Source organism: Panthera pardus, unplaced genomic scaffold (assembly GCF_024362965.1).
Source record: "Panthera pardus isolate Hobbes unplaced genomic scaffold, ASM2436296v1 HiC_scaffold_10, whole genome shotgun sequence".
Taxonomy (NCBI): domain Eukaryota; kingdom Metazoa; phylum Chordata; class Mammalia; order Carnivora; family Felidae; genus Panthera; species Panthera pardus.
Genome location: NW_026526655.1, coordinates 61,204,269 through 61,220,849, shown reverse-complemented (window position 1 = coordinate 61,220,849; position 16,581 = coordinate 61,204,269). Strand labels below are relative to the sequence as shown.

General features: G+C 39.7%; 1 long non-coding RNA gene across 2 annotated transcripts in view; it reads left to right on the top strand.

Annotated features, from left to right (window-relative positions):
• Positions 1-16,581, top strand: part of LOC109272916 (uncharacterized) — an 85,780-nt gene that overhangs the window by 8,883 nt on the left and 60,316 nt on the right. For both annotated transcript variants that reach the window (XR_008424099.1, XR_008424098.1), the window contains exons 2-5: positions 1,712-2,106; positions 8,467-8,587; positions 9,090-9,172; positions 12,888-12,939. This is a non-coding gene — a long non-coding RNA (uncharacterized LOC109272916). The remainder of the gene's footprint in view (positions 1-1,711; positions 2,107-8,466; positions 8,588-9,089; positions 9,173-12,887; positions 12,940-16,581) is intronic.

The window sequence follows — 16,581 nt, the reverse complement described above, 5'->3', positions numbered from 1 at the left end:
GGAGGGACAGAGAGAAAGGGAGAGAGAGAGAGAGAGAGAGAGAGAGAGAGAATCCCAAGCAGGCTCTGCACTGCCAGCACAGAGCCCCATGTAGGGCTTGAACCCACGAACTGCAAGATCATGACCTGAGCCAAAATCAAGAGTCAGGTGCTTAACTGACTGAGCTCCCAGGCACCCCAAATCCAACACACTCTTAAGAACTATTTATTTTTAGGGCACCTGGGTGGCTCAGTCAGTTAGGGGTCCAACTTCAGCTCAGGTCATGATCTCACAGTTTGTGAGTTCGAGCCCTGCATTGAGCTATGTGCTGACAGCTTGGAGCCTGGAGCCTGTTTCAGATTCTGTGTCTTCCCCTCTCTCTGCCCCTCCCATGCTCATGCTCTGTCTCTCAATAATAAATAAATGTTAAAAAAATTTTTGAAAAAAAAGAACTATTTCTTTTTCATGTTCTTTGTAAGTCGTATTAAATGTTTTCTTTGGAGAAAATTATTATTAAATCCCGTAAATTTTTATAATATTTATTCTCATAGTTAAATTATTCCACTTGTTTGTACAGGTGGAAATTTAATTGTTTAATGATTTCTGGGTTTTGTTTTTTTTTTTTTGACATCAGGTTAGCATCCCTTCCTTAGTCAGCAGCCCCACAGTACAAGCTAATTAAATTAATTAACCCCTGCATGTCAGCTCACATACTGTGTTCAATCAGTTAAAATACCAAAGATACTGCAGAATAATTACTAGACTCACGATTTGATCAGTGTTTCAGACTTTTCAATAGGTCCACATACAGATATTTCATATGTACTTTATTGTGTTGTCACCATAGCAACTCTGTGAAACATTAATTTTATCTCTGTTTTATAAGTGACAAAGCTGAAGTGCAAAGATGTTAAGTGACTTACCAGAAATCTCACATTCAGGGAGTGGCAGAACAGTGAAAATAATACCTTTTAAAATTTTCTACTACCAACTCATTTTCTTCTTAATTTCCCTATTAAAATGTTCAGAATTAAAAAAGCCTTAATTTAAAAATATAAGATACAAAAATGCAGATGTTTTATCCTTTTTGTTATGCTGTGATAGATTCCTTTATCTCTGAAAATAAAATAAAAATATAAGATACAGGGGGCGCCTGGGTGGCTCAGTTAGTTAAGCATCTGACTCTTGATTCTGGCTTAGGTCATGAGTTCGAGCCCTGCATAGGGCTCTGCGCTGAGAGTGTGGAGCCTGCTTGAGATTCTCTCACTCCCTCTCTCTCTACTCCTCCTGCACACACTCATTCACTCTCTCTCAAAATAAATAAATATTCATACATACATATGATACATATATATGATACATATATGATACACATATGATACATATATATGATATATGTATGTATGATATATGATACATATTTGGTACATATGTATCATACGTGTATCATTGGCAGAACCCAATGTGGGGTTCGAACTCATGAAACCATGAGACTGTGACCTGAGCTGAAACCAAGAGTCAGACACTTAACTGACTGAGCCACCCAGGCACCCCTAAAACCGTTCTTAAAAAGTTTATATAAATCTATCACTTCTTGGCCTATTGGCTAAGATCAAGTGTAAAAAGTTTATATAAATGTGTAAAAAGATAATCTTATAAAGTTACACATAATTGTGTCAAAATATCTTTTATGTAAATAGCTCTTTCCTAATTTCCATTTCTGCGTTCACAGCTTTATAATCCTGTGATGTCCTACAACCACAGACCTCCGGTTCTCTTGATATTCAAGACTAGACTGCTGAAACCTTCCAGCCAAGAGACACGTCCTGTAGAATCCAGAGTCTCTCGGTAAAATGAAGCATCTTCTATAGTGTGGCCAAAGACATATTTCCCGTCTACGTTTCTAATTCTTCCAGTCCCAGAAATACGCTGGTGTCCATCAATTACATCTCATCCTTTGGAAGATGAGCATTGCTAGGGATGACTGCCTCAGCGCACTGGCCCAGTTCAACATGCACGGGCCCCCTCACTGTCCAAGAAGAGCCCACAACATCGCCTCAGGCTTGTCTGGAATTGCACAACAACCGGCTGGAAAGTCTTCCTTGTAGAGTGGTTTCACAAGATCAGGTCAGTTTGCCTGCCTGATAACATTATACTAAAAGTGACCTTTCTCTTAGGAGTAACAAAATTTAAGTGTCCAGCAACCCCTTTTTGTTAAAAAGGACCCATCCTTGCCTATTCTTTTCCTTTCCAACTTCAGTCTTCCAACAAAGGATCTGCCAGACAGGTTCTTGGGGCATTTGGGAACTTGAATTTGGAGGAAAGACTGAGGACGAAAAGCACTCAGGCTAGTGGTGATAGAAAAATTTCTCAGAGAGAACCTGATTTTTATGTGGGCATGTGACCTTCCAGAACCTCTATCTCCTTTGCAGCTAGGCATGATATGGTGTGGCCATATGACTAAATTTTGGCCAGTGGGATGTGAACCAAAATAACATGTGTAACTTCTGGGTTCTGCCTTTAAGAAGAAGGGGTGTGTCTTTCCTTCTCTCCCTCTTTTCTTTTCTTTTTTTCTTTTTCTTTTTCTTTTTTTTCTTTTTTATTTTATTTTTAATTAATTTTTTTAAAATTTACATCCAAATTAGTTAGCATGCAGTGCAGCAATGATTTCAGGAGTAGAATCCAGTGATTCCTAGAACCCAGTGCTCATCCCAACAAGTATCCTCCTTAATGCCCCTTACCCATTTAGCCCATCCCCCCCCACAAACCCTCCAACAACCCTCAGTTTGTTCTCTATATTTAAGAGTCTCTTATGTTTTGTCTCCCTCCCTGGGTTTTCCCTTTTTTTATGTTTATTTATTTTGAGAGAGAGAGAGAAAGTGGGGAAAGGGCGGAAAGAGAGGGAGAGAGAGAATCCTAAGCAGGCTCTCTGCTGTCAGCACAGAGCCCCACATGGGGCTCATGAGCTCATGACCTGAACTGAAATCAAGAGTTGGACTCTTAACCCGACTGAGCCACCCAGGTTCCCCTCCTTCTTTCCACTAGCAGAAATGTGGGTGTGGGAATGGACCATCATGGTCAGAAAATGAGGGCAATATCCAAGAGATAATAGAATAACAAGAGAGAAAGAAGAACTGGGCCCTTGACTACTTTGCAAAGGAAAGCCACCAAACTTTCACGTGGGAAAGAAATAACCTTCTAACTTCTTAAAGCCATTGCGTACCATTCTTACCTGCTTGAGTGGATTTTCTCCCAATGTCTATATTTGTGTCAGTCCCGGCAGTACCTTTCAGGCTCTGGGCCCTCCCAGCACCCCGTACCCCACTATGATTAACTAGGCCAAGTTTAGGATACTGCAAGGTACAGTTTGTTCTGTACTTTCTCTACTCTCTCTTTCCCCTGTGGTTCATAGATATGTTCTCTGTGAAAAGCATTACACAATGTTCTTTCATTCTGTTCTCTGCTCTAAGCTTTCAGTCAATCAATCAGTCTTTCTCACTTTCTCTAAGGGTCTGTTATTAAGTTCACCACCTTTGTGTTGTTGGCATCTATTAAGGCTGCAATTCTGTGGTTCTGCTGCTCATTCCTGACTGACTTGTTGCACAGTAGAATGGGGTAATTCATTTATCACCTTCAGAAAATTTTATCTGCACCTACATAGGAAAAGGACAGTCTCTCTCGCATAAAAGCACTGGGAAGATTACTTTCCCAAGGAAAACAGACAAATTCTCACTGTCATCTCTTTGTCATCTCTCATGACACAGCCACTCTTGGCAGAAGTAACTGGATCTCAACCAGATCCAGAGACTGAAATAAGCCCCACCTCATCCCTGCAGGAAAGCTGGCAACTGTGGGGGATGGAGGGCCATTCACCCAAGCCAGAGAAAATTGTACCTTGAAACAGAACAATTGGTAGTCCAGGCAAGCTGTTGGCACCAGAAAGATGCTGCAAGAATTACGGTGGCCTCTTTATTGGAAGGAAGAACGTGGCATTGAGAAATCTAGGAGCAAGTTATATTTGAAGAGCTAGGTGTTTAGTTGGTACTAGAGAGGTCTGTCAGCAGATAGCAGGACTCTAGGCATCAGGCAAAAGTTCAATGACAGGACTTCGGGTCCTAGAGTAGTGATTCCCAACTGTGAGAGGTGATTCTGTCTCTCCAGGGAACATGTCTGGAGATATTTTTAGATGTTACAATTGGGGGATGCTAATGGCATCTAATGAATAGAGGCCAGGGATGCTGGCCTCTAAATGCATAGAGCAGCCCTATACACAGACATACACAATAAAAAAATTGTCCGGCACAAAGTATCAATAATGCCAATGTTGAGAAACCCTACCCTAGAAAGACTGATATTAATAGGGCATGACCCCTATTTCAGGGATGACAGGGGTCCTGAGAAGTCTGCTAAGGTACACACTCAAGAACAGGAAAGTAAGACCTGGCCCCAATACCAAAGCTAAACTGGAGGTGAGAGAGGCAAGACTGAATCCCATTTATCAGGACTGAGGCACAATGTCATGGCCAGACTAGGAGCTAAGTATATTCGTACAAAATCCCTAGGGGATCCAACTAGAACATCTCAAACCCCTCTAGAAAACTAGGAGGATTGTTTTCTAGCAAGATTCTTAACCTGGTCCCATAGATCTTTTGGAGGCAGAGGAAGATCCATGTGCATAGATAAGGGGATCCTCAAATTTTATGCAAAATTATGTGTTTGCATCTTCCTAGGGTAAGGATGGAAAGCTTCCTTCAAGATCTAAATGTGGCTATAAGACCCATAACAGGTCAAAACCCACTGTTGATGGCCTAAAATATCAGGTTGAGTCTGCAGGAGAGAAAGACAAGGTCTTATGGAAAGAGGAAAGATGAAAAAGTAATGATAACAGCCAGTGGTACTTAAACACTGTGTGCCTGGTACTGTTCTGTTGCCTAACTTGGATTAACTCATTTAATCTTCATAACAATCTTAGGAAGCACATACTTTTTCAACCTCATCTCACAGATGAAGAAACTAAGGCTAGACTTTCTCTAAGACAGTGCTTCCTAACTTTCTTCATAACACGCCACACACACACAAAAGCTATTATATAGAAAAACTGTTAGAATTAATAAGAGAGTTTAGTAAGCTTGCTATAAATAAGATCAATAAACTACAATTGCAGATCTATACTTTATCAACAAATATTCAGTAAGCACAATTAAAAGAAAGATGCCAGTGTTGATGACAAATTACAAGGCATCTTGGGATAAATCCAACAAAACATATCCAAGATCTTTATGGAGAAATCAAAAAGTGTAATAGTGTATGTCAAAGGCATAGTGGGCTAAAGGGACAAAGATGCTTTTGACCAGAGGCAACTTGGCCATGGGATCTTGCAGTCCCATGTCTATTTCTCACCTGTTGGCTTTGACCTCTTCAGGGCTAAGGGTTTTAAATCTCTGAAGCCCATTCAGGGCAAAAGACATGCATAGACACTTTTCGAAAGAAGACATCCAGAGGGCTAACAGACACATGAAAAGATGCTCAACATCACTCATCATCAGAGAAATACAAATCAAAAACACAATGAGATACCACCTCACACCAGTCAGAATGGCTAAAATTAAACACTCAGGCAACAGCAGATGTTGACAAGCATGCAGAGAAAGGGGATCTCTTTTGCACTGCTGGTGGGAATGCAAACTGGTGCAGCCACTCTGGAAAACAGTATGGATGTTCCTCAAAAAACTAAAAATAGAACTACCCTACGACCCAGCAATTGCACTACTAGGCATTTATCCAAGGGATACAGGTATACTGTTTCGAAGGGACACATGCACCCCAATGTGTATAGCAGCACTATCGACAAGAGCCAAAGTATGGAAAGAGCCCAAATGTTCATCGACAAATGAATGGATGAAGAAGATGTGGTGTGTACACACACACACACACACACACATACACACAATAGAGTATTACTCAGCAATCAAAAAGAATGAAATCTTGCCATTGCAACAACGTGGATGGATCTAGAGGGTATAATGCTAAGCAAAATTAGTCAGAGAAAGACAAATAGCATATGACCTCACTTGTATGTGGAATTTAAGATACAAAACAGGTGAACATAGGGGAAGAAGCAAAAATAATATAAAAAGGGAGGGGGACAAAACATACGAGATTCTTTTTTTTTTCTTTTAATTTTTTTTTTTTAACGTTTATTTATTTTTGAGACAGAGAGAGACAGAGCATGAACGGGGGAGGGTCAGAGAGAGGGAGACACAGAATCTGAAACAAGCTCCAGGCTCTGAGCTGTCAGCACAGAGCCCGATGCGGGGCTCGAACCCACGGACTGCGAGATCATGACCTGAGCTGAAGTCGGCCGCTTAACCCACTGAGCCACCCAGGCGCCCCTAAACATACAAGATTCTTAAATACAGAGAACAAACTGAGGGCTGCTGGAGGGATTGTGGGTGGGGGGTGGGCTAAATGGGCAAGGGGCACTGAGGAAGACACTTGCTGGGATGAGCACTTGGTGTTATATGTAGGGGATGAATCACTGGATTCTACTCCTGAAATCGTTGTTGCACTATATGCTAACTAACTTGGATGTAAATTTTAAAAAGTTTTTTAAATGACATTAAGGAAAAAAAAAAATCTCCGAAGTCCATTCAGAACATATCAGTTTGTTTACATGGCACACCAGATAGAAAACTTTGCTATTACCATTAAAGAAATTTAATTATAAATCTTCCAACAAAGAAAACACCAGGCCTAGCTATTTCTTTTTTTTTTTTTATGTTTATTTACTTATTTTGAGAGAGAGACACAGAGCATGAGCAGGGGAGGAGCAGAGAGACACAGAATCCGAAACAAGCTCCAGGCTCCGAGCTGTCAGCACAGAGCCCGACGCGGGGCTCAAACTCACAAACCGTGAGATCATGACCTGAGCCGAAGCCGGACGCTCAGCCGACTGAGCCACCCAGGCGCCCCAGGCCTAGCTATTTCTAATGGCAAGAGCAGTAAAGACATTTAAGGGACAATTTCAATCATACTTGAAATCTTGCAGAATAGAAAAAGTGGGAATAGTGTCTACCTCATTATCTGAGGCTAGAGTAACCTTGATACTAAAACCAGGCAAGAATTGGAAAAGAACCTTTCAGGCCAATACAAGGTCAATAGATAAAACATAATTGCAGATCTACACTTTAGCAACTCATATACAAAAAGGAACGATGCTGATTACAATGGCAACAAAATGTGTAAGGCGTCTTGGAATAGATCTAACAAAAGATGTGCAAGTCCTTGATGGAAAAAAATCATAAAACTTCAGTAAAGGACATTAAAGATGTAAACAATATTTCCCTAAAATGACCTGTAGATTTAAGGATATTCTATTCCTGGAACTTGACAAGCTGGTTCTAAAATATAGGTGAACAAAGAGCTAAGAATGGCCAAAACAATCCTGGAGTTGGACAAACAGAAGCAATGACCCTACTACCAGCTATTAAGATTTGTTAATTAAGTCATTAGTAATTTGGAACATGTTATCAGTTCAGAGATAAATCGGTGGACCAAAACAGAGTCCTGAGTAAGACCCATGAATAGAGGAATGTACGGAAAACTTATCTGTGGTATTGCAGATTAGGAGGAGGGGGACAGACCCTTCAGTAAGTATTAATTGATTAGCCAGAAGAGGGGAAAAGTCAAGTGAACTCCTACCTCACACTATACACAAAAATCAATTCTAGATGGATAAAAGGCTTAAAGACAAAAGTTTAAAATTTTAGAAGGATGCATAAAATATTATCTTTCTAATTTTGAGGGAACAAGGGATTTCTTAACACAAAACTGGAAGCATAAATTCAACTACATTAAAATCATAAAACTGCTGTTCCTCAAAAAATATCAAGAGAGTGAAAACAGAAGCCAAACACTGGAGGAAGAGACTCACTACACATATAGTGGACTCAGGGTTAGTATCCACTCATAAGAGCTCCTTTGAACAGATAAGAAAAAGATAAAAATCCGCTCTAAAGATGAACAAATATGAACAGCTTTGAACAGAACACATCCAGGTGGTAAACATATGAAAATATGCTCACCCTCATTAGTTACAAGGGAATTATAATGAGTTCCCGTTTTATAGTCATCAGATTGGCGAAAAAAAAAAAATCTGACAATAACAATGTTGGTGAGAATTTGTAATAATGGTAACTGTTAGATGGTAATCTGGAACTAACAAGGAAAGCTGAACATCAACCCTCCCACCAAGCAGGGTCTCTTCTGGTGTGGTAAGCAGACTTTTAGGATGGCCCCTAATGAGCTCCACCTCTCAGTTTCCGTGCCCAGTGTGTAATTCCCTCCCCTTAAGGTGGGCTGCACGTAGTAACTTGCTTCTAACTAATAGAATACAGCAAAGGTGACGGGATGCCACCTCTGAGATGAAGCTTCAGAAAACTGACTTCTGCCCACCTTTCATTCTTTCTCTTGCTCACTTGTGAGAAGCAAGCCGTACCTATGGAGAGACCCACATGGCAAGGGATGAAGGTTCCGGCAAACAACCAGAGAGGACCTGAGGCCTTGAGCCCAACAGTCCAGGAGGAACTAACTCTTGCCAAGAACCCAAGTAAGTGAGCTTGGAGGCAGATTCTTCCCCAGAAGGTGACTGCTTCGGCTGACATCTTGATAGCAGCCTTGTTAGAGCCCAGAGTCAGAGGCCACAGCTGAGCCATGTCTGGATTTCTGGCTCATAGTAACGGTGAGCTGGTTACTGTATGTTGCTTTAAGCTGTTAAGCCAGGGGGTAATTTTTTCTGCAGTGGTAAGTAACTTCTATGAGTAAAAGCACATTGGTTTGCGGAGTATGGAGTACAGGTGAGCCCAGGATGTTAATCCTTCCATCACTGGGGCTGCCAAGAGCAAGTAGGTCAAGGCAGAGCTGGGACAAATAGAGTTCAGGAGCAGGTTAGCTCCAGCCAACAACAGCCTCATCTGTTTACCCCAGTGTGCCATATAGTGCTATGGGGTTTTTGCATATGTGTGCCATTGTGTGAAAAAAGTAGGAAAGCACTAGACCATAAAATAATTTCTATTTCCTATCAAGTGTGTTTGGTAATTTATATTTTCCAGGACAGTGTCTTCAGTGTTTGATCACCTGAGAACTTGCTAAAAATGCAACCTTTCAGACTCACATCTCAGATCTATGAAGTCAGGTAATTTTGTGGGGCGGGGGCAGCGATCTGTGTTTTTAAAAGGTTCCCAGGTGGTAACGATATAGGTGAAAGTTGGAGAAACATTGTTCAAAGGATTTGTGCATTTCATCCGTTTTCGTATTTATTGGCAAAGGTGTCCCAAATACTTTCCTAAATCCTTTCAGCATCTTAAGTTATGTTCTCTGTTCACGACTGTGTTGTTTGTGTTTTCTCCTCCTTGGTCAAGCTCTCATAACGGTTGGCACTACTGTTCGTCTTTTCAAAACATGTGCTTTTCTGCTTCTGTATTTTCTGTTTCAGTAATTTTTTTCTTTTATTTCCATCCTTGTACTTTCTTTAGGTTTATTCTGTTATTCAGTTCCTGTTAACCAAATATTTGGGAGCACTTTTAACCAAATATTTTTCTTAGATTTATTAGGCAGTAGGTAACACATGTGGTATAAATTGTGGCCCCAAACACGTGTTGTAACAGATTTGTGATTAGATATTCTCCAAGTATTTCCCCTCTTTTATACTTTTTACAAAAGACGTTTTACATTTTTCTAAAGACAACGGGTAAGTTCCCCTCACTGTCTCTTTCTGTAGGGTGCCCCACCCTCACCACCCCCACACCCCAGCTCAGCCATCTTGAATGTACCTACTATAATCTTTCTGGGTTCATGTGGAAGTTTTCGAGTCCATCCTCGCAGCGTTTACAGGCCTTGTGTTTTTGTTTGTCCTCTTCAGTATATGGTCACCAAAGTTAGAAACCTCTGTGGCAAACTGATGTTGGTACATCAGATGGGCCTACCGCTGTGGATTTTTACTTTAAAAAAAAAATGTTTGTTTATTTATTTATTGAGTGAGAGAGAATGTCAAACAGGCTCCACACTTAGTGTGGAGTTGACGCGGAGCTCGAACTCACGAACTGAGATCATGACTGGAGCCAAAACCAAGAGTCAGGTGCTTGACCGCCTGAGATACCCAAGTGCTCCAGATTCTTACTCTTTTATTACCGATAGCAAGGATAGTCTTCATTTTCACAGTAGGCCAGCCAAATATTTTAGAAGATTTAAAAAAAATTTTTTTAACGTTTATTTATTTTTGAGACAGGGAGAGACAGCATGAATGGGGGAGGGTCAGAGAGAGAGGGAGACACAGAATCTGAAACAGGCTCCAGGCTCTGAGCGGTCAGCCCAGAGCCTGACGCGGGGCTCGAACTCACGGACCGCGAGATCATGACCTGAGCCAAAGTCGGATGCTTAACCGACTGAGCCACCCAGGCACCCCTAGAAGATTTTTAAAAGTATGCTTTGTCCAGAATTTTATTTTATTTTTTATTATCTTTTTAATTTAAATTTTAGTTAGTATACAGTGCAATATTGGTTTCAGGAGAATTCAGTGATTCATCACTTGCATACAACACCCAGTGCTCATCACAACAGGTGCCCACCTTAATACCCATCATCCATCTAGCCCATCCCCCACCCACTTCCCTTCATCAACCCTCAGTTTGTTTTCTGTCCTTAAGAGTCTCTTGTGGTTTGTTTCCCTCTCTCCTCTTTTTTCTCCTCCTTCCCGTATGTTAATCTGTTTTGTCTCTTAAATTCCACCAATGAGTGAAATACTATGGTATTTGTCTTTCTCTGATTGACCTATTTTGCTTAGCATAATACGTTCTAGCTCCATCCACATCATTGCAAATGGCAAGATTTCATTCTTTTTGTGTTTCATCCAGAATTTTAAATTCCATACTGGAAGACTTTCTCTGGACATCTAGTCTTCCATATATCTAGAAATAGAAGTTATCCAGTTTATAACATAAACATCTTCTGTCTTTTCCATAGTTTTTCAGTTGGATGCTTGTTTCATTTTTTTTTTAATTTTTTGCTTGTTTCATTTTTAAAAGCTTTCTTATTTTTTTATATTTTTGAGCTATAAATTTCCCTCTGAATACCACTTCACCCTGCAATAATTATCAAGGTAAAATTTCATTACTTACTATGCGATATTCTTTGCATAGATGCGGTGCATCATGATCTTTATGTACTGCCCCGTTAGTCTCCACGAACCCCAAGGAGATCTGTACTATTATTATTCATCATTTTATCAATGATGAAACTGAAGTAAAGAAAACTTAAGTGATTTCCCTAGGATCATCAGAGATAGGTGGCATGTGGGGAAACTAGAATTCCAATCCAGGTTTGCCTGAATTCAAAATGAGTTCTTGCAACCACTTTAATCTAGCTTGGAGGGGGGGTGCGCAGGAAGCAGGGGGGGATATTTGAGGGGAGAATGAAAAGGAAAAAAAATTGACGTCATTTGGAAAATGGTGCAGGTTGTTAAGGGGATAATAGCAATCCCACCCAGCCTCGGAGAACACGGAGCAAACTGAGGTGTGCCAAGCAGTAACAGGTGTGCAAGAGCACCGCCTGGGCTCTCGGGTGCTCTGACAGCAACTCGTCTTTCCCTCATTCAAATCATCATTGATTTGTACTTTCTTGGCAATATCTCAGCTTATGGAAAAAAAACAATGTGTAATCCAAGTGGCCCTACTTGTAATGTATAGAACCATCACGGACCAACATATTTTTAGCCCCAAACAAAATAGTCTCTTCTGCTAATCCCAGACCTTGGCTTCAAGCCAACTGGCTTCTTGCTTTTATTATTTGCAATAGAATCCAGGATTCAGAGTGAATAAAAGAGCTGAACAGGAATATAACTCCTGATAATATTGTCTCTGCGCCTTGTGCACTTATCCTTTTTGTCTCGCCCCAGGGGAAAAGCAGTTTTTCTTACTTATGCTAAATCCAGTTGTTCCCCACAGCGACCATGTAAATCTTGGCACGGAGTACGCAGCAGAATAAAAAGTCAAGGCTGTGGGAGGTGCTCACATAAGAGCAACAGGCAGCTGCAAAGCCCCAAACTGCTCCATCCATTTTCTGCTAAAAATAAAGGGTTCTATTCATCAAAAACTTTTATATGTTCTTATGATTTTTCTTACAAAAAAGCCAACATGATATGCAGGCAAAGAAGAATAACTGCCGGTTCACAGACCATGCCATCCTTTCATTTCCCAGAGTAAGCAATCCAGACAGAGGACAAGCAGGAGGGGCTTACCATTTGCCGAATGTGCCAGACCAAAAAAAAAAAAAAAAAAAAAAAAAAGTCTTCTGTAAAAAGGGATCTGACCTCAAATTAGACATTGAAATTGTTCACTTCAAGGGAAACCGTCTCCTTTCTGCACACCCATTTAATCAAATGAATTACCCTAAGCCTGCATGCAAGAGATGTTTCAGCTTTGTTTTAATGTGTTTTCTAAATATTACAGGTTTCTTATCGTTTTTTCCCCAGCCAAGGAGATTTGGTTAGAATTTACCAAAATTGAAAGGTTGTTTACACCTGATTCTTTTACTGTCTCCCATTTCCTCTCAGTCTTTGGGAATGATCTTTTTGTTGTAGATCCAAATTACCGTAGACTTTAGAAAGCTTCCTCTACTTATTAACACAATAGCATTAAGGAAAATTTTTAGAGTTAAAAAAAAATCACAATCCCGCCTCACTAAAAAGGCAGCTGGTTTACATTCTAGGCTTCTTCTCTGCCCCAAATTTGCATGCATTCATCTTATATACATACATACATATCCTAGTATGTAATCCTAGTATAGATTGGAATTCTAAAATCCCTAACATTTTATCACGTCCTGACTATTTTCTGTTTCTTTTGTGTTTGCAGATCAGCTTGCCTAGAGAAGGAATTACATTGGCCCAGAAGCTACTCATTCTTTGTAAGTGCTCCACATATATGTAAATCCTACCTCTCTAACAAGACCAGAAAATCTTTGGGAGTTTTTCCTATTTCCTTTTGGGCTTTCCACAGACTCTGGGCAAGTGTTAAGTGCCTAGAAAGTGCTTCATTGATAGGATGTTTTCAGTTACTCATTCAGTCTGCTAGGTGTTCACTTAATAGAACTGAAACGTTATTGAATTGAATTTAAATTCCCCATTAATAGGGGTGTCTGGGTGGCTCAGTCGGTTAAGCATCTGGCTTCGGTTCAGGTCATGATCTTGCTGTCTGTGGGTTCGAGGCCCGCATTGGGCTCTGTGCTGACAGCTCAGAGCGTGGATCCTGCTTCTGATTCTGTGTCTCCCTTTCTCTATGACCCTCCCCTGCTCATGCTCTCTCTCTGTCTCTCTCAAAAATAAATAAACATTTAAAAATTTAAATTTCCCATTAATAAGACAGTAATTACTTGAAATACACAGGAATTTGACTAACGAACACCTCCAAAGCTATGAGTCACTGTGTTCACGGTCTCTCAAACATACCAGCTTCTTCCATGCCTGTCTGTCTTTGCTTCTGCTGCTAACCTGGAAAGCACGTTTTCATTCTTTCAAACTGTTGTGCAAATCACCTTCTTTAATGAAGTCTTTCATTAACACCACCCCAGGATATAAATCACCAATCTCTTCTTCAGGCCACTCTAAACTTTGTGCTTACTTTATTATAGTAATTTATGTATCATATGACTACCTCTCCGTAAGAACATAAGCTCCCTGAAGTTAAGAACTGTATTGTATTCATCTCTGTACTTCCAACATCTGCCATGTTTCTTTGGGTGCCATGATCACTTCAGAGTGTACGTTGAACGTTAGATGATTACTGGACACCTACCTTAGTGGTCTTACAGTTAATGTAATGGGAAAGCAAGTTTAAGTAACTTGTCACAGCATGAGAAGCAAGTCAGAGAACAATGAAGCACAACGTGATGCCGCCATTTCTATGCTTCAAACATTCTGACACAGGGAATAAAAAAATGACAGCAAAAAAAATGCCAAATGGTTTCAGACCTATTCTATGAATCTAAAAGATAAGCCAGTCACTTTTAAAATGTTTCTTATAGAAAACTTCAGACATATATAAGAACTAGAATAGTTTAATGGAATGTCAAACATCAAGAGTTATTAACATACAGCAAAAATCGTATGCCGTTTATGCCCTGATCCACTTTCTCTCCCTACTGGATTACTTTAAAGCTAAATCTAGACATCAAATCATTCTTGTGTAAACATTTAGGATGCAGCTCTATAAGATAAGGTATCTTTCATTAGACACTAAAATAATATCACTATCCTAAAAAAATACTACTTTCTTAGTATCATCAAATATCATCAATGTTTAAATTTGCCTCATTAATGTTTTTTTTTTTCAGAGCTTTACCATCAGGATTCAAAGAGGCTCATACTTAAATTTGGTTGATGTTTTTCTTAAGTCTCTTTTAACTTAAGACTTTTTTTTGCCCTTGTAATTTATTTGTTGAAGGAGCTGGGTCATTTGTCCTATAGTTTCCCATATCCTGGATTTAGGGATTGAATCCTCATACTGCGTCAATCATGTTCTTCAGTTCCCTGTACTACTTGTAAACTAGTAGTTAGATTTTAGTCCTGTCTCGTAGAATTTTCTGTGATGATGGAAGTATTCCATATCTGTACATGTGGCTATTGCACTAGTGCGACTGAGGGACTGAGTTAATTAATTTTGTTCTAATTAACTTATACTTACACAGCCCCAAATGGCTAGTGCCTGCCATATTGGACAGCACATACAGGTTAATTGAAATTGAAGTTGAAATAGACACATGTTGCAAATGGTTACTGTATTGAATTCAAGTTTGCTGGTTTATCAAGAATATTGCATAATGGTGCATTTCCACAAGGGGGCGAACATGTCTGGTTGTCTCTGCAATATTAACAGTCCTTTGATGATCATGGTCTATATCCATTAATTCATTAGAAGGTTGCAAAATGATCGTATACTATTTTTATCATTCCTTCTTCACTTATTAGCTTAACTCTATCAAGAAAACTTCCTCTTGTCAACGGTTTTATTGGCCCGAGGTATAGTTTTTACAGGAAAGGCAGAATAAATGCTTGTTTCCTAGCATTCACCAAAGACGATCAATTTTTTTGTTTGTTTAGCATCATTATAAATTCACAGATTTTAATGTTTCATTCCATTGCAGTTATTATTTATTCATCTTGATGCTTAAATTGTCCCATTTTTGGCTCATGGGAACCTCTTCAAATTGGTTTCTGAATCCTTTTGTCATTACCCCATAGTTCTTCATAGCTTCCTTGCTTTCTAATATGACAAAATATTCCAAGCTCATCATAATCATTTCCTGCCCCAGTTAATTAGCCATTTACCCAAAAGGCTGATTCCTTTTGGTGGAAAATTGTATTTAGAAACTACAGTCTGAGGTCGCCTGGATGGCTCAGTTGGTTAAGCATCCTACTCTGAATTTCGGCTCAGGTCGTGATCTCCCGGTTTATGAGTTTGAGCCCTGCCTTGGGCTCCACGCTGTCAGTGCGGAACCTGCTTGGGATTCTCTGTCTCCTCTCTGCCCCTCCCCAACTCATACTCTCTCTCTCTCATAATAAATAAATAAACATTAAAAAAAGAAAGGATGGAAGGAAGGAAGGAAGGAAGGTAGGAAGGAAGGAAGAAACTACAGTCTGGGTGCTAGGAGAGACCAGTGAGCCTGGGTTCATTATTATCTTAGGCTTTTCTAGTAGATAGAAACCAGGAAATATTTTTTAATAGAAAATGAATCATGCATTTATATTTCTAATTCAAATTTAGGATTACATGGTTTTTATTTAAATTCTCTGATTTTATATTTGTCATTTTTTTAATGTTGACAATCTTGGCTCCTCTTGAATTAATATGATTACTTATTTGCTTTATCCTATTACATACATAATAGTTTACAATAAACTATGCCAATATTATTAACAATATGACTACTGGAAAAAATTTAAGTTTGTTTATTTTTGCAGTTCTTTTTGTCTTAGAGTACATCCCAGTCAAATTGTGTTTTAAAATATCTTGAGGATGCCTGGGTGGCTTGGTCATTAAGGATCTGACTCCGGCTCAGGTCATGATCTCATGGTTCATGATTTGAGCCCCGTTTTGGGTGAACTCATGCCCCACTTGGGGTGAGGCTGAGCCTCGCATCCGGTGAGCCTGGATTCTGTCTGTCTGTCTGTCTCTCTCTCTCCCTCCCTCCCTCTTTCTCTCTCTCTTCTTCTGCCCCTCCTGGGATTCTCTCTCTCTCTCTCTCTCTCTCTGCCCTCTCTCTCTCAAAACACAAAAAGAAAAGAAAAAACACTTTGAAATAGTTCTTCTCTGTACAATAAAGCTGCCTACTCAATACACAATTAGGTTTACTGACTTCATGTTTTAATTTTCATAGTTATTCCATTTTATTTTAATCATGCAAAACATTCACATGATTCCAAAGTCACATCTCTAAGTAAGGTAATTTTAGAAATGTCTGGCTTCTGGTACTATTCCCTCCTTTTGCTCCTTCCACCTCTCTGGGATTTTTTTTTTTTTTTTTTAGATTGGATGTTGGCTTATCTTCCAC